The 26,786-nt window shown below is 41.0% G+C and overlaps 1 protein-coding gene across 2 annotated transcripts in view; it reads right to left on the bottom strand.

Moving 5' to 3' along the window:
- PPARGC1A (PPARG coactivator 1 alpha) overlaps positions 1-26,786 on the bottom strand; it is a 367,272-nt gene that overhangs the window by 205,558 nt on the left and 134,928 nt on the right. The gene's annotated exons all lie outside the window — the stretch shown is intronic.

The raw sequence follows: 26,786 nt of genomic DNA, 5'->3' as shown, positions 1-26,786 counted from the left end.
GGCCATCTTCTGGTCTAAAGGACTACTCTAGATCTACTGAAACAATTCTTTGTGTCATCTCAACAGTCTCTGAATGCTGGGACAGAGCAGAACATAGCGTTCTCTTGGTTAACAAAGGGATGAGAAACCTGAACTTGATTATGAAATCCAGACAAAGAAGATCCATGTAATACAGTCAGTTCAATTCCTTCTCTTCCCATGTCCTGCACCTGTACATACTCTTGCAATTTTACTTTTCTGAGCCTTAATATTTAATTAAAAAGAATTGGAGATAGACACCTATCAGGAAGATATCTGTAGAGAAGCTTAACAATCCCTGAAACTCTGAGAGAAATTGTCAGGACCAGGCTCTAGCAAAATACTGCATCATTAGCCAGGACAGTCTATATAAATGATCAATAATATATTCACCCCTTTTACTTTCTGAAATTATTGAGAATGAAAACATGACCCCTGGAATTTGTACATCCCTAGTCATTGATGCACTGATTGTTGGAACAACAGTGACAAGGAAGCATCACCTGGTGACTAACACGTTCATCTGGAAAGAAAGCAAGCTGCTGCCATTTAACACTCAGAACAAGACAGGCTTTTGGTTTTTCTTTGGATGTGCCATTACAGGAACTAGAAAATGCTGAGCCAGGAAACTATGAGACAGCTCAAGAGAGAAAAGACATTAGAGGACCAGAGGAATTTGACAGAAAATGGGTCCCTTGCTCTTGTGTGCTACTACATGAACATTACACCAGCAGGGCAGCCTCTAAAAGGTGAACTATTTCCATTCAAAATATTTAAGATTAATACCAGTCCAGTGTAGAGGGATAAGTTGCATAAATGGAATTCAGGAACCTCCAAGGCAAGAATTGATGGGTAAAAAGGTATGAGAAAGGAGCAGATGGACCAATAGATGTGAAACTAAGTTAGTTACAAGCAAATACAAAACTGAAGTGTGTGAACATTTCCGAAGCCTTCAAATGGAGGAGGTGAATCACACAGACCTTAAAGCCATCATAACGAATTAGTCTGTCCCAAAAGTGAGGAAATTACTTGATAGCAAATTACCTGAAATAATGAAAAGGGATAAGAAGTGAAGTCACCTATGGGAACAAAACAAAAACCATTTCTAATATCCTTGACACTCCTCTCTTACTGAGATCTCGTCTCCACATCAGGTTCAAGCAATTCATCTTCACTTCAGAAGCTTTGCAGTTTTGACCCTGCCTGCATTTTGATGTCCTGATTGCTGGTCAGGACATCTTCCTGCTGCCTTGGCTAGCCCATGTTCTCTATCAATGTCCCTTCATGTCTCCCCCTCTTCCCCTCCTTCAGAAGCAGCACACCTTCCCCTCTTTTGTGCCACGCTCCTCCTCAAAGCCATTCAACAAAACACAGTAGGAAGCTTTTTCATAACACACCAGAAGAAGACAAAAATCCAGAAAAAAACCTGAACTACCTTTAGACCAAATCTTTGTCTAATCAACTAACACCTTGTAAAGATACAGGACAACCTCCTGCTGTGGGGTATCAAGCTCAGTGCCTGCCAGGATTAGGTCCTTTAACTGAAATTTGTCATGTGCTCAGGGATGGGGAAAAGGAAGTTCTGAGCTCTGAGGGGCTCAGGAATCCATATGTCTCACTATTAATCTCTCAGTACACTTTCCTATAAAATACAAAAAAGCAAATACTCCAGCAAGATCCAAAACACTCCAAAGGAGAAAGGAATGGTTTAATTTAGTACTTTCCATTGTACAAAATGAAAAATTCCAATAGAACACTGCTACAAGAAAGCATTTGCTAATAATGCTTCTTACTCACTTGTTTAGAGAAAAAAATTGGCTGTTATTAGAAGAGTTTCAGAGACATGGAACTGCAGTCATATGAATGCAGAGGCTGGAACCTGGCATTAATTTCAGTTTGCTGGTTTACTGCATCTTGTAAGTATCTACATGAGAGCTGTATTTCTACACTCACTATTAGAAAACCTATTACAGAAAAGTCATTTAGGATGAACACCCCGCACTCATAGCCATAGGTGTCTTCTTCAGCTAAATTAAAAACCATAGTCTTTTCAGGTCATAAAAATCATCAAAATTTTAGTTACAAATTACACCATAGTAAGTGTCAGCATCTTTTCCACAGATTTAGCATTGTTTGAAGATAAACTGAAACAGATCAGTGCAATACTTAATTGAGCTCTCAACAGCATCATTGATAAAAGAGTATTAGTAGTCTTTGGCAGAGACTTTATTGATAGCTACTAAGATGCCATCCAGCAATGCTTCTAAACAGAGTGGATCAAATTTTCTCTGGTGCCCTAAGGCCTTTTCTATTGCTCTTGTGGCATAAAGAGGCTTAAAGACAGCAGACCTCAACCTCAGGGATATTTCCCACGTAACAAGATTTCTCAGGTAATAAATAGCTGCAACTACCTCTGTTCCTCAGCATATTAAATACATGAAAGAAGAATGATGGTCTACTCTGTGTCTCTCCTGCCAACAGCTCCTAAGGTAAGGGTTCAAGCAAAAGTCTTGGCCAAGCAGAGAAGCTACCCCAATCAAAAGAAAATCAGAAAAACACAGATAGGGGCATATTTGTTGCTGCTTCTTTTTGTGTACAAAGGGATGGACAAATCAAGTAGTGAAGCTGCAATCACAACCTAAAGCTCTGCTGTGTCAAAACTGTGTTGTCTGGACAGATTAGGTTGCTAGATACTACTTTGATCCTAAGCCCTCTTGAACACAGTAGGGCCAACAAGACCTGTTTAAGTTCCTAACAGAGGATGAAAATGACCCCAGTGATGTTACTGCTCTCAACAGAACAAGGGCTAAACAGGATGATGAATACCTCATACCTTTTTTTTTTCCCATAAGATCTGGTATTTTGATTTTTGCAGGAAGTCTATTAAAGCCATACAATAGATGTAAAAGATGTTTATGCATTCAACAGAAACATACCTGCATCTGAATCTATTCCTGCATGTTTTAACAGAAAAATCTGATGGTACAATACTAGCATTCAGTTGTAATTCACCGATTCCCAGCAGGATGAATGAATATCTTTCAAGAAAGCCCTTGGAAATGCTGATGACTAGTGACTATTGGTACAAACCAGTTTTACAGATCATAGAAAATCAGTTACTCATAGAAAGCATGACAGATACAGAATATTCCTACTGTAGATGGGGAAAAAATTGTGCGCTATGATCCGTAAATCGATAAATATCCAACAAATCAGCAACACAAACAAGATGAGAGAACTTTATTTCATCTTCAATCAGAGAGTAAGATATATATACACTGGGTGAGATAGCAATAAAATAGCTACCATGCTAATTTTCCACCCATCTAGTAATATAGATCCTTTACATTCCAATACATTTTTTTCTCTCCTTTGTGATCATATTTGCATCTGCAGAGCTTTCGAGCCCAGGACACAAGCTGTGCAATATGTTAAACTGGTGCTGGGTTTGTTTTTTAATAAAACAGAAAAATAACAATATAATGCTTTAAAAATCAATATGATCTTTTACATTTAAAGTACCTTAGGATAATATTTTAAAACCAAAATAACAGCAAAAAATGGGCTGGATTCAAGTGATAGAAAGCAAATGCAGAGGCATACTAAAGAAGCCTACACATACATACAGCCCTCTACCTACAAGAAGGACATGGATAGGGTTTTATGCAGTAGGGATTTAAGCAGCACTTCTGCAAGAATTGGGCTTTTTTTTTCACATCCACAATTTAACCTTCATCTAAGAGCTGTCATGTGTCCCAGCTTCCCCAGGCATGACCTCTTTTTCCTGAAAGTTTATTTCCAAGTGACAAAAGAGGAATTTGGCCAGATGCCTTGGACATACAAATCTCTACAGACACAGATGCAGATGTCACAAGTCCCAAGCAAATGGTTTCAGAGCATGTGTAGGCCACCTGTATAGGCCCCTTACTCTATAGTGCCCATTACTCTATCCAAAAAATGATACATAAAACTAGGGTAAACCCTGCTCCCTTACTCCATAGGGAAAAAAAAATACAAAAGCAAAACCTATTTGTATCTGGACCCACAGCAGCAAAATTCAAAACTTTTGTTGTGTGCCAGCCATATAAAAATGGAAGTTTGAGGGGAAGAGACAGAAATGCATGCATAATTTCCAGATCAGAAGGGGCAATATAGGAACCTTTAGTAGGCAGATGCAGGATGTCATTTATAGCTCTCCCCTATGACAGCAGACAGCACTGCTTTACTGTGTGAGAGTCTCTGGTGCCTCCTGCTTCAATCACCCTTCTAGAGTATGTAATACACACATCTGGAGACTTAGAAACCCTCCTGCCCAGCCAGCAGCCATCTTCCAGCACTGGGATGGCTACAGATCAGCTATTCCAGTGGCAGAAACAATGAGAGCATTTTTATCTTCAGCACTTATTTTTAAATTACATTATTAACTTGTCTAGACATTATTACATTATTATCTGTGCCTTTGCCAAGACAAGTTGGAGAGCACAACATCTTTGAGGGCCCTTTCAACATGGTGTTCTACAGGCTACAGTTCTGTAATCTGTACAGCATCCTAAAAGTAGTGAAAAATCTCAAACTCTTTACAATTTGGAGCAACATAAAATGATTGACATGCTTATCAAAACAACCAGCTCAAGATTTTACATTTGTTTTCTAGTTGCTCAAGTATTTCTACAGACACTACTTAGGAAATAGCATATGTTTTGAGAAAGTCATTTTCCCACTGTATGCTAGCTTGCATGCATTACCATTTGTGCTTTTCTTTAAAAAGAAATGGGAGACTACTGAGATATTATTGTACTCCACATTTACCCAGTTACCCTTTTGTAACCAGACAAATTTGTCATTCTGTTGGAAAAATAAGTGTTTGATACTTATCATATGCTCGCAGACTTCAGCCACAGTTACTATTTAAAAATGCAGGGTAGCTGAAGAGCCCTTTATTATTTATGTTTGCTGTGTCTCCACTCATACTCTACTCCTTGCTAAGGGGATAAGACCAGTGGCAATAAGGGCCAAACTCTTAGACTGATAAACACAGTATTTTCCAAGCCTCTTGCATAGCTGACTGCTGGGCCTGCCTGTGTAACCACAGTGAACTCGTCATTTGTGAGCTGCTGGGAAAGCAGGACATTCCTGCTGGGACACCCAGAGTGCACTTCCCTCTGACATCCTGGCTCCATGCACAGCTGGGACCTACCCAGAGGATGGTGGTGGTACCTGTTCAATGTGGGAAGAGCCTGACACTGGTGCAACAGCCTGCAAGGAGCATTGCTTCACCTGACACAGCAAAAAAGCAGCCTGTGCTGGCATGGTGGCGGCTGCCTACAGCCCTGCTGAAACAGATCTTGATCCCCTCTCTCCCAGTGAGCCATGCAGTGGGCTGGGGGAGGAGCATGGGATAAGGAATTTTCAGTGCAGGGTTCTGATTTGGTCTATTCTTCAGTGTTATACAGAACAAACAGAAAAGGTTTATCTGTTTCTGTATTGATGCACTGGACTTCTGTTTCTGTATTTGATAAAGTTGACTAAGTTCTTGGTTATAAGTTTACATCAGAGGAAAGAAAAGTGCCAGGAGGCTATGTAGAAAGACTTAAAAAAATATTAGACATCTCATAAAATAGGTCTGTTTCAGGAGAAAGATGCATCCATCATGTGTCTGTATATGGTGCTCAACACGAGAGCCTAGATCAACCAGAGCTGCCTGGTCCATGACAGCCCCCCACAATTCTTCCAACCTGATTCAAGAAGATCAAAATAGAAGTCCAGAGTGACATAGATCATGTAAAATTGCTTCAATATTTTTTAGATAAAGAGGAATGCTGGGGGGATCTAGATCTTCTGCCTTCAGCTAGCTGTAGCATGGGCTGACAGCTGTAAGCAGAAGATGAAGATTTTCTTTTGGGTGGTTGCCCAGCTGCAAACACTCACTGACAGAGGTGAAAGGCCCCTGACTCACATATTTCCAGGTCTTCAAAATAACCATTTGTCAAAAAGTGGCATATTAATTACCATGCTCTTTGTTCAAGGCAAACACTGCATTCCTTGTCCTCCAAAGTCCCTTCCAATCCCCACTTCCACAGCATCTCCCAGTGATTAAGTTGGGAAGTAGGGAAAGCACTCATGGTACTACCAAACTTTCATTTGCTGCAGATAGAGCAAAGGGCAGACAAAACTTTCCTGCTGAACCATGCTCCCACAGAATCCACCCTCCCCTCCGCCTCCATACCATTCCAGCCATCCTAAACACACAATTTCTCTTCCAACTCTAGAGCAGGCAGCACATCTGCCCCCACCCAGCCTCCTCTGCATACTGCCTGCTCCTCCTTCTCCCAACAAGAGCAGCCCAGCCAACATGGATGTGCTGCTTCCTGCTGGGAGGAAAGGAGGTAACCCTGAGAAGTCCCTCGTGGCACCAGCATGTGCCATGTGCACTGCGGAGCTGGGTTATCTTATAGCTCATATCTCTTATATGGCTCTACCTGGAGCACCCCACAACTTCCTTATGCTTAGCCAGAAAATATCACTACTCTTTGTGACTCCCTACAGCTCTTCAGTCACATGCCAGGGAGAGCCTTATCCCTCCTTGCTCTGTTTTACTGCCCAGGGGCCTGCTATCTTCTGCTGTGGCTAACTCCACCAAGCTGCCAGCAAGGAAGGATCCCAAAAACACTGCTTACCTCAACCTGCAAGCTCCCAAATGAACAACTTTTGCAGGGGGCACTGCTAATGACCAGAACCAGCTCTATTGTGGCTGGCCTTGAATCAGTTTAGGAGAAAGGGCTCCTGAAAAACAGTATCCATCACTCCTGGAAACTGCCTGGCACAGTGTGATGAGTTCAACTGCAGACCACATGCATTTTCTGGCTTTGAACAAATAGCAAAAGTCAATTCTCTACAAATTCAAAATGCATATTAGAACAGGGAAACATATTTTAAGTGGGTTTCACATCCTTCCTCTCTTTTTCACCCTAACTACTGGAGATTAAGCCTGCCACTTCACTATTTCATTCTTTTGCCACATAACGAGACATGAAGAGAGTTCATTGCCTTTTGTCTCCCCTGAATCACCTGGATGTGACACGAGGAAAAAACCTGTGCCTGAGGTGGGATCTTGAGGACTAAGGGATGGCAGCAGGGGGAGGGCATATTGGGAAACAGCTTTTTAATTGCTCTTCCTGAAAAATGCTGCTGTAGAGAAAATGACTGGTGGAGAAAGTAAGACAGCCACCATACTGCAACCCACTCAGGGAGCTGAAGAAATAAGTGGCATTTTTGTACTCTGAGTGGCCTAAACAAATAAATTACAGTCTTGATAACCTTTTATTTCAGAGCTGTGCCATTTGTGCTACTCCAGTTGGATTGTGTCATTCCCAGGATAAATCCTCAATTGCAAGGGCTTTAAAATTGAGCTATAAAAATTTCCTCTGGGCAGAAATCTGGCAAAATGTAGCACAATGGAAAAAAGAAGCAAAGGGAATCAGTCTAAAAATAGAAGTGAGTAAAAGAACTTGGGAACCTTTAGGTGGACAACAATTTGTCAAACTTTTCTCCCTTGCACTCTGGTAAGCAAAAGAGAGGGTGGAGGCCACACTGGAGAGACATGACAGTTTGCCTGCAGCTCCTGAGAGAAGCACTTTCACTGCCAAGGTTTGGGAAAACAGGACAGTGGCCAGCATGTCCCTGTGCATGAAGGAGGTCTCAAACTAGAGAGGATAAGGCAGGCTGAAATATGCAACATAGGTGCTCAGCCCCAGGTGATTGCCCTATCCAAAAGCAACCCCAGAAGCTGAGTGACCCTCCTAAACTTAAACTCAGCCTGCCTAAATCTCACCTACATTCCTGTTGCTTCCTACTTGCTGCCTCCACATTTAAACCTTGCTGTGGTTCTCTCTATCCCTGCTGAGATGCCTTCAGAGACACCCTGCTTGGAAGCACTAGGCATGAGGCTGACTCTGTGCTTTATTACCTCATAAAAGCTTAGTTTCTCTCCATAGCTTAGTTTTTATGTGCAAATTAAAATAACTTTTGTTTAAGTTTGCTGCTACCAGAACAATACAGACATGGCTGGGAGAGCAGATTCACAACTAGGGGGAAGTAAGTCCACTGAGCGTTCACCCCATGACAGCACCCAGGGCAATGCCTAAATTATCTGTATTTACAAGAATAGAAATAATGCCTTAAACATACCAGAATAGGTGGCAGCACCGAAGAAGGGTGGAAATTACAGTGAAAAGTGAAAACAAAAGAAAAGCCAAACCTATAAAAGCCTGTTCCTCCTGCAAAGCTGGGCAGACTGTCCTTGAAATGGAAGAGCTGCTTGGAAAACGTCACAGAGCCCCACAGCATCTCACATACCACAGCACCACACAGCCATGAGGGGGCTGAAGGTGACACTGTCAAGCCTTGCTGATATCCATCCTATTTTTAAAACTGCCACCAGAGCTCAAGTTGGCTTATGACCTCCAGTCCTCCCATGGCTCCCGAGGAACCATGCACACAGGAGGGACAGACACAGTGGCAATAGCTCTGCCTGCATGCAGAGGCAGCAAGGCACGGGCCAAACGTGGTGCTGTGTCTGTCCAGATGTGCTGTCACAGTGTTAGGCTCTGACTAATTTTCACAACAGCTTGTTAGTGTGCCCACAACCTGATGGAAATGCAGTTTCTGGTAATGCAACAAGAAGAGCTGCAGGAGCTTGCTTGACCATGCACACCACCTCTGAGCAGCGTTTCAGCTTCTTTTGGGGTATAACATGAAAAAAATTAGGAGCTGAGCTACAGTCAGTGTTTAAAAATAAACAAATTGCCAATGTCAAAGCCTCTGCAATACTGCAAGCCCAAGGTAATGTTTTTTATAAAGGGGAAAACAACATTCAGATTTAAAACACGTTTTGGTTCTAATAACTTAAGGTGTCATTATTAGCATATGCAAAGAATATGAAACAAACAAACATATTTTCTTATCTTCAAAGCATTCCTCTAATAATATAATGTTTCCTGCACGTGAGGAATAACACATTTAGGTGTTGGCCGCCAGAGTTAATGACATCAGGCACTGATGAAATGTCTCGGCGTGCCCCAAAGTTACGCAAAATAAAGAACTACTGATTTGAATTGCATCCAACTCTGCAACTCTCTATCTTCAGGGCAATCCAAAAGTAGATTTTCTTGAATGTTTTTCATTAAATGCCATCGTGCCATACTAGATAAGAGATTCTATTTGGACTAGCAGCTACTTCCAATTTTCGCCCCAAAATAAAAGAGGGTTTATCAATTCCAATCAGTTTTATCCAGAATTAGTTGTCAAGTTTCAATAGCTGGCATGCATCTGAAAACATAAATTCAGCACCAGTGTCAAATGACTAATGCAACATTATAGAAGAGGCCTGAATGCATAGTCCTGCTGGGATTGACCAACTGCATTTAAAATATCAGCACTTTTATGTTATAATAGCTCCTATTAACAACAGTTGGCTGACATTAGATATATTCAAGCTAAGCATCAATTAAAAAATTGCTTATCTGTTTGAAAATCTGGAAAGCGGGTATGGGCTCTCACATGGGCAGAAAGTAATACAAACGAAATAATTGCTGTGGTGTCCTGGGACTGCATCACTTTGACTAACAGACATTGCTATTTTTCTGCCTTCTTCAAGACAAGTTCTTACATATATATCTGTGTCCCTGTCATGCTAAGCTGCATTTCTTAACCATCATCTTTCATTTTTAAAATAGCATCACTTAGAGGCCCTACAGAAAGCCAGGGGCAGAGGGTATTACACAAACAAAATGTACTAAAATGATTGTCCCATATAGTTCACAGTGCACACAGATATGAAAGGTATTCTGCAATCACCATCTTTATGGGAAACTGAGGCACCACTACACTCAGGGTATTGCCCAAGGTCACAAAACCAGCCACTCACCTCTCCTGAACCCAGGACCATAAAGCTACACTAGCAATAAGTGCTGATATCCAAGAGAACTCATTAGGGACTCATAAACGAGCTCAAATAAGTGCCAACCAGTTTAAATGTTAAATAGGTCATTGCTAACTCTGATCAAAATGCTTTATTCTTCATTGTATCTGAGAGTGATCTAAATTAGAAATACAGACATATTCCTGAGAGCAAGAACACATGGTTCCCTACCCAGCCGCCCTAATCACTGCCCGCCTTTACACTCCACTGGATGTCTGCCCAGCTCTGGCAAAGTTTTGGGCAGCACTTTAACTCAGAGAGGTGAGAAAGGTGTGGAAGATATCCTGCTCCCTCCCCACCTGCCCCCCAAAGCCAACCTTCGGCACACCACTGCAGCCACACTCCTGAGGGTGGGCATGCAGGTGGAAAACCACACAAGAAAAAAGACAAATCGAACCCTCAAACATCTCCATGGTCAATTTTTCTGACCAGTCAGCTACATTGTAGAAGTGGAGATGAGTTTTTTTCAGGTGTCCCTTAAAATTAAAAAAAGCCAGTCCCAGCTAATTTGTCCAAGGATATTGAGGAGGTTTTGAGGAGAGTGCAAAGGGCTCTCTCAAGTGGATCAAGCCACTTCCCCGCAATTATTCAGTAAATAGTCTGGAATGCAAAGTTAAGGAAATAATTATTCTTCTCTACATCTCATATTGGTTTCCACCTTCAAGCAAGACATCAGTCTTACAACACCAAGGCAATACCAAGGAAGTCCATATACCTGATAGACATCCCTAGGTTCAAATTTAGGGCCTTAGAGTTGGCCACACTGCCTCCTTAACCATTGTCAGCACACTGTAGTCAGTGGGAGCTAAGACTAACAAGGACCTGACACACTTTACCAGCAGTCTCTGGCAATTCCTAGGACAGTCCATGTAGAGCAAAATCCTCTCTCTGTCAGCCAGGAGAGGTGTCCAAAAATAGTAGTCAACCACTAGCCTCAGTTGCACCATTGTGTGTGAGGAGCCTAGTTTCTGGTTGTCTGGTCGAATCTCACATTGTTCAATCCATTGCACACATTTCTCATTCATTAATGTAAGAACAACAAGCTCACAGCAATAGCATCTTGCCACTAGAAGATGATTTCTTGCTTTCAAAAATAAATATCTCAGTTTCACCTTCACATTGTTTTTATAATACAGTAGGAGATCTTCATCCTGTCAAGGTTTATTTTCATCCTGCTGACATTATTTCTTAATTAAAAGAAAAGATAAGTAAATGGATTCAACCAGGTGCTATGACTGATATGAAGCACAGTTCCTCAGGAAAATAAAAGAAATCAAGTCAGAGAAGAAGGGAGTCTGCCTGGCAGTCATTTCATATAGCCAGCCATGAGCAGTGGTAGGTGGCCTTAACTGGCTCTCCTGGTTGTTTGTTCTGCAGTTTTTCAATGTCTTCCAGCTGTCTTTTCATTTTCTTTATTGTTGTATTTATTTTTTAATGATTCTTCACTGAGGAGTTTCAGCTAAGAGAACAGAGAACCAGCAGCAGCAAAGCATCATTTCCCTCCTCCCCGTGCGCGGGGCAAGTGAGGATTTTGCATTTCATACATCATTTACAACTTGTGGATATGAGGCTGCCACCAAGCCCATCGTGGCACAGACAGCATTCCAGCACCAAAAACCTCAGCTGGCAGCCAGAATTTTACTGAAAAACACTGCGGGGAAAAGTACGTTATAAAGAACTGCTGCTTTCGTAAAGTCTCACTCATAGCAGAAATAAAACATTTTTAGTTTGTATGAATATTCTCTTTCATAACAAATCAGTGTATGCCAAAATGCTCTATGTCTTAAAGGAGATGTAAAATGCATAATGCTTTGCTCCTCCAGAAATAACTTACATTTTGAATGTGTTTGAAGTGTAACTCTTCCTCCTGGAGACCAATATAAGCACAGCATAGTACAGTACCATTTCAAAACAACTGAAGAAATATTATAAACATGCTGCTTAGTTGGACAGACAGAGGCCAGCAACAAAATCAACCAAAGAAGAATAAACTACAAAAGTGAAAAAGTTCTACATTTACAGAGTTTCCTCTAACAGAGAGACATTAATGAGCAGCTGAAGACTATAAACAGCACAGGGAGAAATTAACAGGTTTTGTTAATTGACTAAAAGAAGGAGCTTCTCTGGTTTCTGGGAGCCAGAGTTTGGGACATAGACTCCTGGGTGCTCACAACAGTAGGCAGTGGAACAGTCAGCTGAAACTCTCATTGTGCTGGCATCACTAAGAAACCACATTGAAGGTGCACTCCAGGAAGAATAAAATGTGTCAAATAAGAGAGTTTAGGGGGAAAATCTACTCAGGGAACAACGTAAGGGAAGAAAAAAGCCTGTTAAGGAAACTACAAACTTTCATGGAGGTGGTGATTATTTTGCTTTAATTCAGGCCACAGAAATGTTTGATCCTCTATATAAATGTAAAGCCTTGAAACGATCTGTCCTGCAAGGCAAATCTACTAAATAATGCAGAGTTCCCAATGGAAAAGAAACCTTCTTCCATCTACAGAGGGATTTTTAAAGGGCCACATCAGAGATCTGAGCTTTTAATTGTATCTTGCATTTAAATTTAACAACAGACCTATTGTTTTCTTTCAATAGATTAAGAAAAAAGGCACAATGACTAACAGCATTCAAAATGAAGGCAGGATAACAAGGAAGTCAAAATTAGAGGCAAAAGCACTTTCAAACTGCATATCCTTAACTCTTCTTACTGTGCAGACAGGATCTCACCCTTAGATGCTGGGTCACTGATGGTCTTAGAAAGAGCAAGACCACTTAGGTTAATAGCTGAAAATGGAGCAGATCAGTGACTATGCAAGAAACCCAAGCATGTCAAAGACTTCTCTCAGTACAGCACAAAAGATACAACTCCTCCTGTTTCCTGGGGATAGCTGGAAACAAGGGATGCCACCATTCAGTGAGAGAACCACTCACAGGGAGAGCAAGGACAGGTTGGATGCTAGCTGGCACTTCTAGGATGTGGGCAGGCAGACACCCAGGGGGTGCCCTGAGCAGAGAAGCAGGAAGCAGAGCTGCCCCATTGTCATCCCTTGGGCAATCAAAGCAGGCAGGCTGACCCTCTGAGTCTGCCCTGCCTGTTAGGGATCCCCAGAGCAGCAAGGGTGGCATTTGTGGAAGACCAGTGGTGCCCAGCACTGCTGTTAGTCACACACTGTGTCCTACCAGGTGATGCACAAGCAGCCCCAGCAACTGCAGCAGCACAGACCTCTCCAGGCCCAGCAATTCACCACTCTGTCTCCTCTAACATCTGCTCATGGAAAGGAGAGAGGGAAGAAGCAGGATAAAATTATTTCACTTTTGCTTTCTGCCTTTTTCCTTCTATGATATGAATAGCAAGGCCATGGTTTGCAAAATTGTACATTATTTTGTCCTCCAGTTAACCTATATACCAGCAAGCGTGGGAAATCCATTATGAGAATTAAGGAGTTTAAAGAAATAAAATGAGAAATTTAAAAACAGTGTTGAAATATGTTTCCACACTCAGAGTTTGTGTTAGTATGTAATAAAATTTATTATATACTAAAATTTCGGCACAGAAGACTTTGCAGGATGAAAGGAACCTAGCATTCAAATAATTCATTTCATCTGATACTCATAGCTCTTTGATTAACATCACTTTACTGGAAGAGAAAAATTCCATCTTCCTTTTTTCTTCTTCTCTCTTTTTATAGTATTTTGCACTTCTTTTTATGCAACAAAGTCAGCTACCCTTTTATTTACAATCAGATCCACTTCCATGTTGAAAATCCTTTCTGTTGGAAACTGCATGTCTTTTAAGAATACAGGAGAAGCAGGGAAGAGGGACAGTTATGTTGGTTCTTCTGAAAAACATCCATAAAAGGATGTATTTGGCAGTCAGAAAAAGAGCTGTGGGGAAATCACTGCTGGGACATGGGAGCAAAAGGGGACACAAAGGCACTGGGGGCACTACTGGGGCAGGGAAGAGGAAACAGAGCTGGTGCCTGGCACATACTGATGGTGGGAGGACCTCTGACAGCGGTTGCTGGGGAACCCCATGGGCTGGGGCCATATTTTCTGTAGGGCTGTTCAGAGAGTCACTGTCCTGGTGCTTGACTGATTTTATATGGGAGCTCAACAATTAATTATAAGAAACAAAATTAAGTGAGAAGATAATTCGTCAAGGTTTCAGTTTGCTAGGTGCACCATAAGCACTAGACACAACAGGCTTCCCAAAATTGCTTCTTTCACATGGTTTTCTTCAGGCTGATATTGCTGGACTCAGGCTCCCCATCTGAGCCAGGCCAGCTCAGTCCTTCCCTTCCCAGAACGCTTGGGAAGAGCTGTGTCCCCAGCCTCTGCCCAGAGAGGAAGGTGCCCATCACTCTGGCCACTGAACATGGCAGATGCACTGCCCTGGGATGGCCGCCAGGATTCCAGTGAGTTCCTCAGGACTGTGAGTTACATCAGGGTGCTTTTGGCTCCCAGGATCCAGAGCACCTAAGAGGTGACTCAGTGCCACCTTCCTCTCCAAGCCATGTACAGAGATACAGGACAGAAGGAATGTTTTTTAATGAGCCAGTAACAGACTGGTCACAATTAAAAAGCAGCTTTGTTTGAGTTTGTGTGTACATATATATATATATATATACACACATATATACATACATACCTACATCTATCTGCAGAGGAACCCTTAACAAGATCAATACTCTTATTGAACGTATTTACCTCTGTGTGTGCTTAGCCTTTCCAATAAAAACATTCATATAAAACACATTGAGTTAAACTGTGCACTCAATACCCTATTTTGGATAGTGTATTGAGTGCACAGCACCCCTTCAGACATCCTCCTCATACCTGAAAGGTCAGGCTACAGCATACTTCTTCATTTTCACATCTGAGTCACCAAATGAGAATCACCTCCTGTATGAGAAGATGTACATTTCAGGTTTGTCACCCTCCAGCTTACAGAAAATGGCTCCTTAAATGTAGCTGGCACAAGGCAATCTGTCACAAATTCTTATGATATTTCCTTCCTCCTTTTTATCTGCAGAAGTGATTAAATGCAAACTAAACTTTTTCTGGTAAATCTTATCCTTCCTACGAGTGGAACTCCTTTTCATTGGTTCTTCTTAGATTTGACTTAGGAAAATATCTGGGGGGTTTGTTTGTATAATCTTGCTCTTGTCAGACTAGGCCAGCCTGCCTGTGATACCAGAGCTCTTGTCTGTCTGCCACTCTCACTTCTCTTTCACAGACACTTCATCCCATTGGAATCAATAGGTAAGAATCAATAAAATGCAAATGCTGCACTTTATCCTGGCTGCTCCAGACTGTCTTCCTTCAGCCCTGGAAATGCTGTGGCTCTCTCTTCAGCCAACATAAGGCAGTGTAAGGGAAGAGGAAAGAAAGGTCCCAGGTAGCCCATGGGCAAGAAAAGCACCAAGGCTTGCTCAGCTCTCAGCCAGCATCAATTGGCACCCAGGTATCTTTTTTTGCTGGTACTCCACTGTTTCAGGAACCAGCTGTGCACTGCAATAGCCTCCCAGGGAGTGGCTTTGCCAGACATCAGCAAGAGCAAGGGCACTGGTGTACTTTCAGAAAAGCAAACCCTGGGAACTGCTTCTCTAAGCTCAGCAGACTTCAACCCTTGCCCAGGCCAGATGGTTTAAACCAGTCATTGCTTCACCACTGCCATGAGGCCAAAAGCTGTACTCATCCATCACCACATCCTTAACCCCAGCTCCCTCCTCAGTCTCTTTTTGACAGACTGCTGCCTCTGACAGCTTCACCTTCTGCAATTTTCAGGCCCCACAAATCACTACTGGCAGAGCAGAAGCTCAGTAAAACAACCCAGTTGTACAATTCCCTCTCTAAACTTGACACCAACTGTACGGACACCTAAATAAGCCAGTCCTTCAGCCTAGGATTTCTGGAGAGATCACCACCCACAAATCATGCAGGGCATGATGGACTGTGGCAGGGGGCTATGGCAAGGCTGTGGGCAGCATTTCTTGCCACAAGACAAATCGGTTTGAATACTCACTCCTATTATTCCAGTACTTGTTTACCATTAACTTATCCTGGTTTATTTCAAACAATAATATAATTTGTATGGGCATGGTGCATTTTACTTCACTGAGAAGTTAAGGTCTCCAGAGACTCCACTAAAATCATACTGATATTGTCAGCAATGTAATTGCCACATGGTCTCCACAGACTTCTATTGAAATTGCTTTCCTCTCCTAATCTCAAGCAGTAGGAACAACATCCCAACAGAGACTCCAAAGACTTGCAATGGAGTCATGTTCCATCATAAATGGTCTCATAATGATCCTCTTTAGACATCCTTTGAAACTGCCAGGAGATTGGTGCTGCACAGTATTTATTTTCCACGACGTTCTGGAAAGGACATTAATGTTCTCCCCCTTGAATCCTGGAACTCACGTCCTATTAAAAAACTTTATGAGCAGTAACTACTGCTTCACTGCAGTCCCCCACAGAGCCTTCAGTATATATATTATTATTTCACAAACTGCACTACTGAGTTGCAACTGAATTAGGAAACATACCCTTTACCCAACAGACTGGAACAGATCCCAAGGATTTGCTTTGCTCTACGAGGCAATGACAAGAGGAGGGGAGAAGGAAAAATATCTTCTTTCACCCAGAAAACAGACTATCTCCTTGGGAGACACATTGGTCCATGCGCAACAGCCCTAACAAAAGGGTTAGCAGCACACACAGTGATAAAAGTTGCTGGATTTGTACAGTGAAGGCTGCAAAGGTTATTTTCTCCCTTGTTTCCCTTGGTTATATAATACAGACAGCAGGCCAAACACACCTGAAGCACTGTGATGCTAAGAAAGGGGATTTAAACCCCCCAGGGTATAGGAGGAGACTAAAACTGCACGATGGAAGACAGATCCTAAATCTGGTCCACCTCTCTTTATCTTTGACACCTCTTCAACTCAGAGAATAAGTAATCAAAGTTTCTGAGCTTCTGGATAAAGTTCTTTTTCAACAGGAAAGCTGAACATATGCTCAGGTTGCAGCACACAGCAAATTCTGCAATTAGTTTTTGAAGTTCTTTGTCTCAACAGGTTTGGAGTGCGAGTATCAGCAAGGTTTTCAATGCTCTACTGGGGTATTTCATATTTTAGAGAAAGGAACACACAGAATCATTAAGTTGTAATAGAATCATTAAGTTGGAGAAGACCTTTAAGATCAACAGGTCCAACCATTATCCAGCACTGCCACTAAATCATCTCCTTACACACTACATCTTTTAAATTACTTCCAGGGATAGTGACTCAGCCACCTCCCTGAACAGCCTGTTCTAATGCTTGATAACCCTTTCATTGAACACTTTTTCCTAATATTCAATCTAAACCTCCCCTGGCACAACCTGAGGATGTTTCTCTCATCCTATCACTTGTTACCTGGCAATAAGGTGAGAGCAACCCTCACCTTACTACAACCTCCTTAGGTCATGGAGAAAGGAGGAGGACCAGGGATGAGGCTTAAGGGACAGAACACTTAGATTCCTTTCTTGTCTCTGCTTGTTCTAGGATTCATGTGGTGCTAGTACTTGATGGCTTTCAGAAAGCCATCTCAGGTGCCTCTGACTGCCCTTTTACAAAAGTATTCAAGGATAACCACCTGGCACATACAACACAGGAGATGAAGCTTTAATAACACAAAGGAAACTAAGAACACAGAACAAATTATTCTACCTTCTGGGATATCAAACTATTCCTATATAGCAGAAAATGGAAGAAAAATCCTTTAGTCAGTTTATACTTACCCCAGCTATTCTACTCTAGCAGTCATGTGCTGGAAATCTCATATAAATGTCATCTCTAGCCTTTGGCAGCATTTGCCATGATATTAGATGGTACAGAGGCATTTCATACTGAAAAAAAGATTTTTCTGAGTTAAAAATAAGGCTGATCAGGTCATTGTAAAAAAACCCACCATTATAAAATTCCATTGCATCCATGTCACAAACATGAGATACCCCCTGAGTCAAAGGATCTTCTGGGAGAGTAGCAAGGACAGGATTTTTTCCTTTGCTTGGTATGTAGCATAAGAAACTTATTAAAATATAGCTGCATGTAAATGTAAGATATAATTACTACTAATAACAATTATTCGAGCTCTGGGGAGAAATGGATCAATGGTCTTACCCTGGTCTTGTCAGCACCTGATCTTTACCATGAAAACTTATGAGGCAATCTACATTGTGAATTAACTGAGTCACAGCTTATATTCACTAGAGAAAGAGTCCTGATCTGCTGCCATTTCACAGTGCAGATCTTAAAATCAGCAAGCATTTTAGTTTTATGGCTGAATAAGATCTACTGCTCAGCACTATATGCTTGTATAATACTGAATATTGTAAACTATACTCTGGCTTACACTGGTCCACTGCAGGGTAAAAAAAATATTGGCTACACCTAAAATTTTACAGTCCTAAGGCTTTGGTACAAGCCATTTTGAAATAATAGAATATTTTTGTCACAAAATAGTTTATTGTTTTATTTTTCATTCCTAGTCAAAATTGCATCTTTTCTAGCTGTTAATGAACCCTGCCTAAAGTAGACATTTACATTCAGCCTATTTACCTGATGCATAATGCTTTATGAAAAAATCAGCTCTAAATGATACAGCTAGAATTTTATTACAGACTTTTGGTGCAAATAATAAAGTTGTTCTACAGCTAATGAACTGCCCAACAAAGCAAGTCTGTTAGTTAGTAAAAATAAATGCTTTTAAAAACAATCAAGATATTAGAAAAATATGGGTTTCAAAGAAGACTTGTTTGTACATTTTATATTAATTGACATATATTACTTTCAGATTTTCTGCAATTCTAATAGCATGGAAATAAGCAGCAGGAATGATGACTTTCAGGATAACTAATTTATATTAAAAAAATAGTCACAGGGCTCAAACAAAGGCAGAGTTTGCCTTCCTGGGTTAACGGTTTCCACCAGTAATTTATATTTGAAAATACAGCACAGTTTCTTCTCCTGTAATCTCCTGCACTCACTTAAGAAGCTCCCCTGGTCTTTCCACTTCCTACTCTGCTAACAAGGATCATGCCAAGGAGGATTGCTCATATGCATGTGTGTGTCAAGCCAGGTATGATCCACAAGATTAAGCTTTTGGGGGTCATGGCCTCTCTGTAAGTACTTTAAGAGATGTATGCTTATAGACCAGTTAATAATAACATGAAGATTTAACTTTCTAATTATCTGTAAGAGAATAGTTTTCCTTGTTTCTAGACAGAACAGACCATGAGATTATGCTACGCAATTTCTGTTAACCACAGACTATCACATTTCACACAGATACTCTACATTCAACCCAAAATTTCAGGTAAATTACACTAGTTCAGCTCTCAGATGACCAGAATTTAACATTTGATAAACAGAAACTGAAGCTCAGTCAAATACCAAAGACCTTGTGCAAATAGGAGGAAATCAGGTTAGAGCCTGGGAGCAGAAAAAGAACTCAAGAAAGGTGACAACACATTCACATCTGTCTGATCTGACAGACTCCTTCCAGTCTTCCCATGATGATACACAAGACTGTGTCCACATCAGTCAAACACAAACAATGAGGCTTGGGAATGAAAACTGCTACCTCCTGTTTCAAAGCCCCACCTGCAAGTGTGGACTACATCAGGCTTCAGAGATAGACAGTTATTAAAACATTAACAAATCCAATTAATTGTGTGAGGAGGAAAAAAAAGTCCAGCTTCTTGCAGGGGACTGGCTGGAGTCCTGACGCACAAGACTTTATTATAACCACTTTCCCGAGTTGGGACTTCAAGGGTGATGGATGTGCTGAAAGCAGCGAAGGTGACCCATTTCTGCCCACAGCATCCAAAAGAAAAAGAGTAAGAAGTGCTCCCAGCACAGTGCTTAAGGAAAAAACACCCATACCTCACCGTGGTTCCAAAGGACCGTAGGTACTCTACTCCAGAAGGAAATAACTTCTTGCAAAACGACATTCCAACTTCGTCTCAAAAAACACAAGTCATGGAAAGCCCTGCACCTCACAGCAAACTGCTCTCATCCCTCTCAATAAATGTGTATTATTCAAGGCTGAGCTAGTCATAGTTCAAATTTCAGGCCCTGGATTTCTTTGTGTTTTTGCAGGCAGACCGAAAAGTTGCTACCCCTGATTTCCAGCTGGTATTACTTTCCAGTGCATGCTCCCCCATTCTTTTTCCAGCTGTATGCAAGCTGCTCCTTATCCTTACTTGGAGATCAATTACATGCACAAACCTCAGTTATACACAGCTCACCCTGAAGAGACCAGGAGCTTTGCAGTCAAGGACTGCAAGTCCAGATGTGACTTAGATGAGACTTAAGGTGATTTGCAGGGCAAAATCCAGGGGACAACAACCACTGACTTCTGAAGGGCCAGGATTTATCAAGGCTAGTAGTCTTAATGGAAAATTTTCAAGAGTGGGTATTTCAACCAGCATCTTGGCAAATTTTCAGCTCAGGTAATTATGTTCTGCTCTCTTAAAACTCCTTTGAAGTTTCACTTGGTGACCTTAAACCTCCATGTCCTTTCCTGGACCTGCAAAGACATGAAACTATGAGGGCCTATCCCAGAAGCAGCAGCATCTCAGGGATGCACCAAGGGCTTCTCCCTGGGCCTATTTTGAGGCACTCTGAGATCAGAGGGAGGAAATGTTGGCTCAGAGACAGAGGAAACTGCAGAGATGTTCTTAAAAAGGAGACTACAATAAGCTTAACAAGAGATTTGTGAACAAAATACAGACAAGCAAAACCTAACTTCTTTCCCTGGAAAGACAAGTGTTAGCAGGTTTCCCTTCCCATTAACAAAGCAGAAGTCTTCAGGTTGTATTTGCACAGTAACCTTCAGAAATCTTCACAAAGAGCAGGAGATTAGCACCACTCACACACAGATTGCTCAGCTGTAAGATGGCAGCACCTTATGTCCTCGGCTGGGAAATTACGGCGCTCTGTGCGTACACAATTGATGCCTAAGTGCAGTTCTTTTTCAAGGGCAGTAAAACCTGAGAGTTGCACGATGAGCAAAATGAGAGATGCAGCAATGTAAAAACGTCCAAAGGCTTTGCATAGCTTTTTCAGAATTAATGTGTACAGTATAAATTTATTGATGCTTACTGCTGTTTTGAACTGATAAAACATTTCTTTAAGAGCTGTATATTTTCATTCTAAATATCTTTTCTCAGAGTAGTTAAAAGTATTCTGTAAGAAAATATACTCTTCAGTGCATAATCCATCACCTCATTTCATGCAATCATCAAGGAATGTCTCAATTATTATTAATAATACAGAACAGATTCTATTGTAATATTCATAAATGCAACACTTTTTGCTGGACCACCACTAAAAAGTTCAAGCAGAAAATGAGTTCATTTAAAAAAAATGAGGTATACTTTTATTTTATTCCTGGTGTTAAATTTATCTTAAAAAAAAAAAAGAAGTCACTTTAAGTATCCTGTGTTCAAAACATCCTCAAAGTGCGTCTACAGAGAAAACTGTTTTTGCAGCACAGCAAAAAACCTCCTGAACACTTCTGGTGATTTTTTTCATGTATATCAGTTGTCACAGCCTCAGTTTGGCATCAAAGACTAGTGACAAGTATGTCCTGAAGACACCCCTCTCTCCTTCCCCAATGACATAGTGCCTAAACAGTTGGCTTATCACAAACAGCTGTCTCATAGATGGTTAAAGGCATGTGAAGTTAATGCTATCCTAAAAACTAAACTCCCTTCCCATGCTATGATTCGGAAAGAATAAACACTTCTTACTATTTAATGTTTATTACTTAGGGAAGCCCACCATAGTGTGTTTAAATTAAAAAAACCAAACCAACACACAAACCACGTAATTTGCAAATGAAGACTGCCTCAATTTCAACAGCTTTGGTCTGCACAGTTCCCTAGAGGTGTTTTTTTTTCCCAAAGCAGTAAAATATGCCCTTAAGTCAGTAAATGGTTCACTGCCTATCTGGGGATAGAGATTTCATGTAGATTTGGGGTTGCAGCAAAATCAGATCCAAATGAAATGTTAACTTGGGCAGAACTCTGATATGCACTTCTGAGCTGCTCGTCTACCATCATTTTCATCCTCTGCAGCTGCTTGACTGTTCTGGGCTGAGATGACAGTAGGAACCCCAAATTCAGAGGGAGAGACAGGAATCACTTTTGGCATTCTATCCCTTTCCTCACCCTTTCTGCTGGGAAGCAAAAAAAAGGAAAAACCAAGTTGATATGAGAGTGAATTCTACTATTGTAGCCAGGATTCAGAATTCATATTCATCTCTGAAGCTTGATTCAAGAGGAAGTATCTTGAAGCAAGAAGCCTCCAGTGTACAAGTGTTTTAAAAGATGTGCTCAGTAGTTTTGTGTATTTTTTACTGCTGCCTCAGAAGAATCTCCTGCCAAGACAGTACACTTTTTAAGAAAATGCAATATCTTCCCTTAGTAACTCTCACTCCAGTGGTCTTCTGCTCTCACACCCAATCTCATCCTGCCAAAACATGAAAAGAGCACACAGGACATACAGTCCTTAAATAACAAAGATCATGAGCAACTCACAGTGTAAGTCCCATAGGGCAAATCCAGGTGGCATAAACATGGACATAAGTCATACATTTTGGGCCTCACATCCATTGCAGGGCCAGGAAGAAAAGCAAGTCACTTGAGGGACTGCCAAGTGCACACAAATGCTCCACATCCATTACGTGAATTTGCACACCCTGCTCCTTGCTGCACCTCCAGGCACTGTCTGAAGACACAGCAGCACAGTAAGTCTTGCTCTCAGGAGATGATTGAGAGAAAGGTCAGCAGCACTTCTGAGTCACACCTGTGGCCTGACCCATTCCAGCCCAATGCTTCCCACATCTCCAACTGCTGTTCACCTTTGCCTGCCATTATCACAGCCCATCTTAGCTGGGAAAAGGAGCAGGATCCTATTCTCTTAGCCTGCAGTAAGGGCCCCACTCCCCCTCACCACCATGTAAAGAATGGTCAATAGGAATAAATCCTCCCCCAGAAATGAGACTGCCATCACGAATGAGCCATATCTCTAACCAGATCCTCAAAAAATAAACTTAGAATCCCTTCAGTTCCTTTTACACAACTGAGCCATCTTCCTGGTTAGCAAATAAAGATTAAAAGCCTTCAGTTCTGCAGGGGTATGCACCAGGAGAAATAAATATGTTGCCACTAGAAAAACTCTGACCCTTTTGGAGCACTATTAGGCTCATTGCTAGCATCCATAATAAATACAGTGCTCCTAAATTTAAAAGGCCCATTTAAAATATTCCTAGACACAGTGACTATTTAACAAGTTTATACTGAATAGCGTAAGAGAAAACAGAACAATTTGGTTTTCAAACACCCAGCACTGATACTATTGACATTTAGCTCCCCCCCAGCCTTAACCTTATCTTCTTTGTCCTTGTCTCTCCCATTATTCTTCCTTTCTTTGTTTACTTGATCTTACTTTTCTCATGCTGTCATTTACACAGTAACATTATTTTAACGAGTACATTTGAACAGGAACTACACCAATTACTACATCATCCATTTTTGCTTAGCCTTTATAAAGAAAGGGAGAGGAAGGAAAGTAAAAAGATTAAACCGAATGCAATAGTTTCGAGTTCCTGGCAAAGTACTACCGCATCTCAAGTTAAGCCTGCTCTGCAGTGAATGTATAAAATATATTCAGTGCTGTATAAGTAATGACATATCAATTAACTGTGTCACAAGGTCTAAAAATATGCAAATTACTGTACTTCAATTAGAAAAATCTACATCCTTGGAGAATATTGTAAATCAGGAAATTTGGGAGACATTAAGAGTAATCAGTGAAGGAAAGCATGCACTTTCCCCTGTATCCTATTTTTATACATACATAATGAAATAATTATAGCTACACTGTATTTATGCCTCTGCAAAAATATTAAAATCTTAAGATCTTTACAATGATAAATTTAATCCACATTACGTTTGCAGACAACATTAATTATATGAAAAAGAAATCTATTATCATTCAATATAACTAAGTTGAAACTAATTTGGACATGTAAATTAGACATACAATTTTTCCATAGTAGCAGTATATTAGAAAACAGACTTTTTAAAAAGAGATATATTAATTGAAGAGGTCACATGTGTGAAAAAGGCAAGTATGTTTCATTTGAATCTATGACAAAAAATACATATTTAGAAAGAAATGTTTATACTCATTTTGAGAAAAAGAAAGTTTTACTGTTCTAACAGCAGCTCTTCAATGACTATTTTTCTGTAAGGAATGCTACATCATACCCAAAGCCTATCAGTCTAGGGTGTGCACCTGCAAATGCGTATGGCAGTGTCAGTTTTCAAAGAATGGGTCGTTCACCACTGTAGCAGCTGTGGTGATATCTTTTGTTTGAAATTCAATTTGCATCTGTTTCAGAGATGCCATAAGAACGCTTATAAGGAGCAAGCACATGACCTGGATCTGCAGTGGCTCCATTCCCCACATACCACTGTAGTCTTCCAAGGACTGTACAGATGAGCAGGAGACAAATCCCAGGACTGCTGCAGCAGAGAAGGAAAGGGCTGTCCTTGCCTACATGTTGGAGAGCCTCTTGAGAAGGATATTTGTTCTCTCTTGTTCACCATGGAATTTCTCCATCTCCCAAAAGTGCTGATGGTGACCACCACATGATGAGGACCCTCTGAGGCATTCAGTGTCTTTTGGGACAATGCTGAAGTCCACCATGCCTGGGTCACCTCCCAGTGAAGGCTTGCTGCCCAGATGGCAAGTGTTGGGAGAGCAGGGTGGGAGCTGCCAGACGTGGCTGGGACACGTGCAAGGTGCAGCTACCCAAGCACATGGGCTTCTCTGTAGACACAATCACACAGGGAACAGGCACACAAAGGCAGCCAAATTCATGCATGTATCAATTGCAAAGATGAAGCAGTCCAATGTTCCAACACTGAAAGAGTGGGGTTTTAAACACCACAATTATGGTCTTGCATTTATCTGAGGAATAGGGGCACCCAGTGGCCAGTGCAATCAGTCAGAGGTAAACAGGCAAGATTGGGAAAGACCCAAGAACAGAACTGAGTCCTCTAACAACCTCTGACTTGAGAGCTGAGCCACCAAACCCTGACAAAAGGTGCTCAGAGTACTGTACTTTGTAAATGTCAGAGGACTACAGAGCTCCAGAAGGCTCAAGGCTATGTGGGATTATTCCTGAGGTTCTCCACAAGTCACTCAGGAATCAATTCTCCTCTTAATGAAGGTGGCATATTTCATCACTGACTTTGAAGAAAACAGGGACCAGCCCTCCAAGAAACCCATCTTAAACAGCAGCTACTGACCTGTGCACACCACCAATAATAAAATAGTATCACACACCTGTCTAGCTCTCATCAAAATCAGAGCTATAAATGGATCTTAAAAATGTATATAGGCCAGTCTTACTTAAGCAAAGGAGATTTCCGATAAACATGCAAATAAGAATTTAAACAGCAATTTAAAGACCACGAATTCAATTCTCATTACTTATGCAAACTATCATGGTCTTGTCATGCTTTATTTCTCTGCCTTATCATTTTATCCATGGTATTTCCCCTCTGTTGCTGTATTTTCTTTTTTTCCCTGTCATCTACATTTTCTGGATGCATTTTTAATGTCCTCACCTCCATATTTTAACCTTTCAGGTAATACAGGATTTACAGCAGCAGACAGGGTACAGGCATTCATATGTAGGGAACAGCACCTCCTGTAATTCCTTGATACATAATTGCAGGAAACAGAAAACTTAATGATATTATCGGACAAGTAGTTTATCATTTGAACCTAAGGGCGTTTATAGGCTGCAAGCAGAAAACAGATAAGACAGATTTACAATTGCATTTCTACATCTTAAAACTTAAAAAAACTTTAGGTGGTTATTTATAGGGAATAGCTGTATCTCCTCTAAAAAAATATTTTATTTAGTTCAATCTGTGTTAGATTTATTTGCCATATTTCTGTTTGTCATTATAATTGAGGAAAATGCCAGAATAACCATCCTTCCTGAACTGTAGGACAGCTATCAGATAAGGATCAGAACAAATTCTAAAAAAAACCCCTCACGAGTTATGATTAACTCTATGTAAAAAGAGGACAGGCAAGGGGAAAAAAATACAAGGAAAAGAAAACCATAATCACCAACTACCATTCCTATGGGAAGGGAAGGGGAGGAAAAAACCAAAGATAAAAAGCAGAACGAGCGAGAGACAGAAGTATATGCTGTAAATCTAGCACACATTTTATTACCACCTATGTGCTGCTACACCCCAAGACCTTGCAATTTAGTTGCCTATTATTTGCCTTTAAACATTAGCAGAAGAGATCTACCATTTTTGAAAGGTAATTATACTGTAATGCAGACGGCAGTAAAACAATTACACAAGATAAGCCCTTGCAATGATCTTTACAAAGCAGACCAAAAGTAGCACTGAATCATAAAGGACCCAACGTGGAGAAGGCTGCATTGCAGCACTCCCGCTCTGCTACAGGCTCCCCTGCAAAAGTGGCAGTGCAATATTGCAAACAGCAGAAGGAGCAGACACAGTGAAGGTTAAGCACTTTGTAAGTTTAAAGGATTCTTAATCCCAGACTAATCCTTAACAGTCTCTATTTGGTGTAGATCCTAAAATACTCCAAGTGCTACAGAAACGCTTGTTTGGGTGGTTTTTTTCCTCCAGTATAGAGTTTAACTTTTACACCCTCCTGCTATCTACAAGCTC

Source organism: Molothrus aeneus, chromosome 4, assembly GCF_037042795.1.
Source record: "Molothrus aeneus isolate 106 chromosome 4, BPBGC_Maene_1.0, whole genome shotgun sequence".
NCBI lineage: Eukaryota > Metazoa > Chordata > Aves > Passeriformes > Icteridae > Molothrus > Molothrus aeneus.
This window is presented reverse-complemented; position numbering and strand designations above follow the sequence as displayed.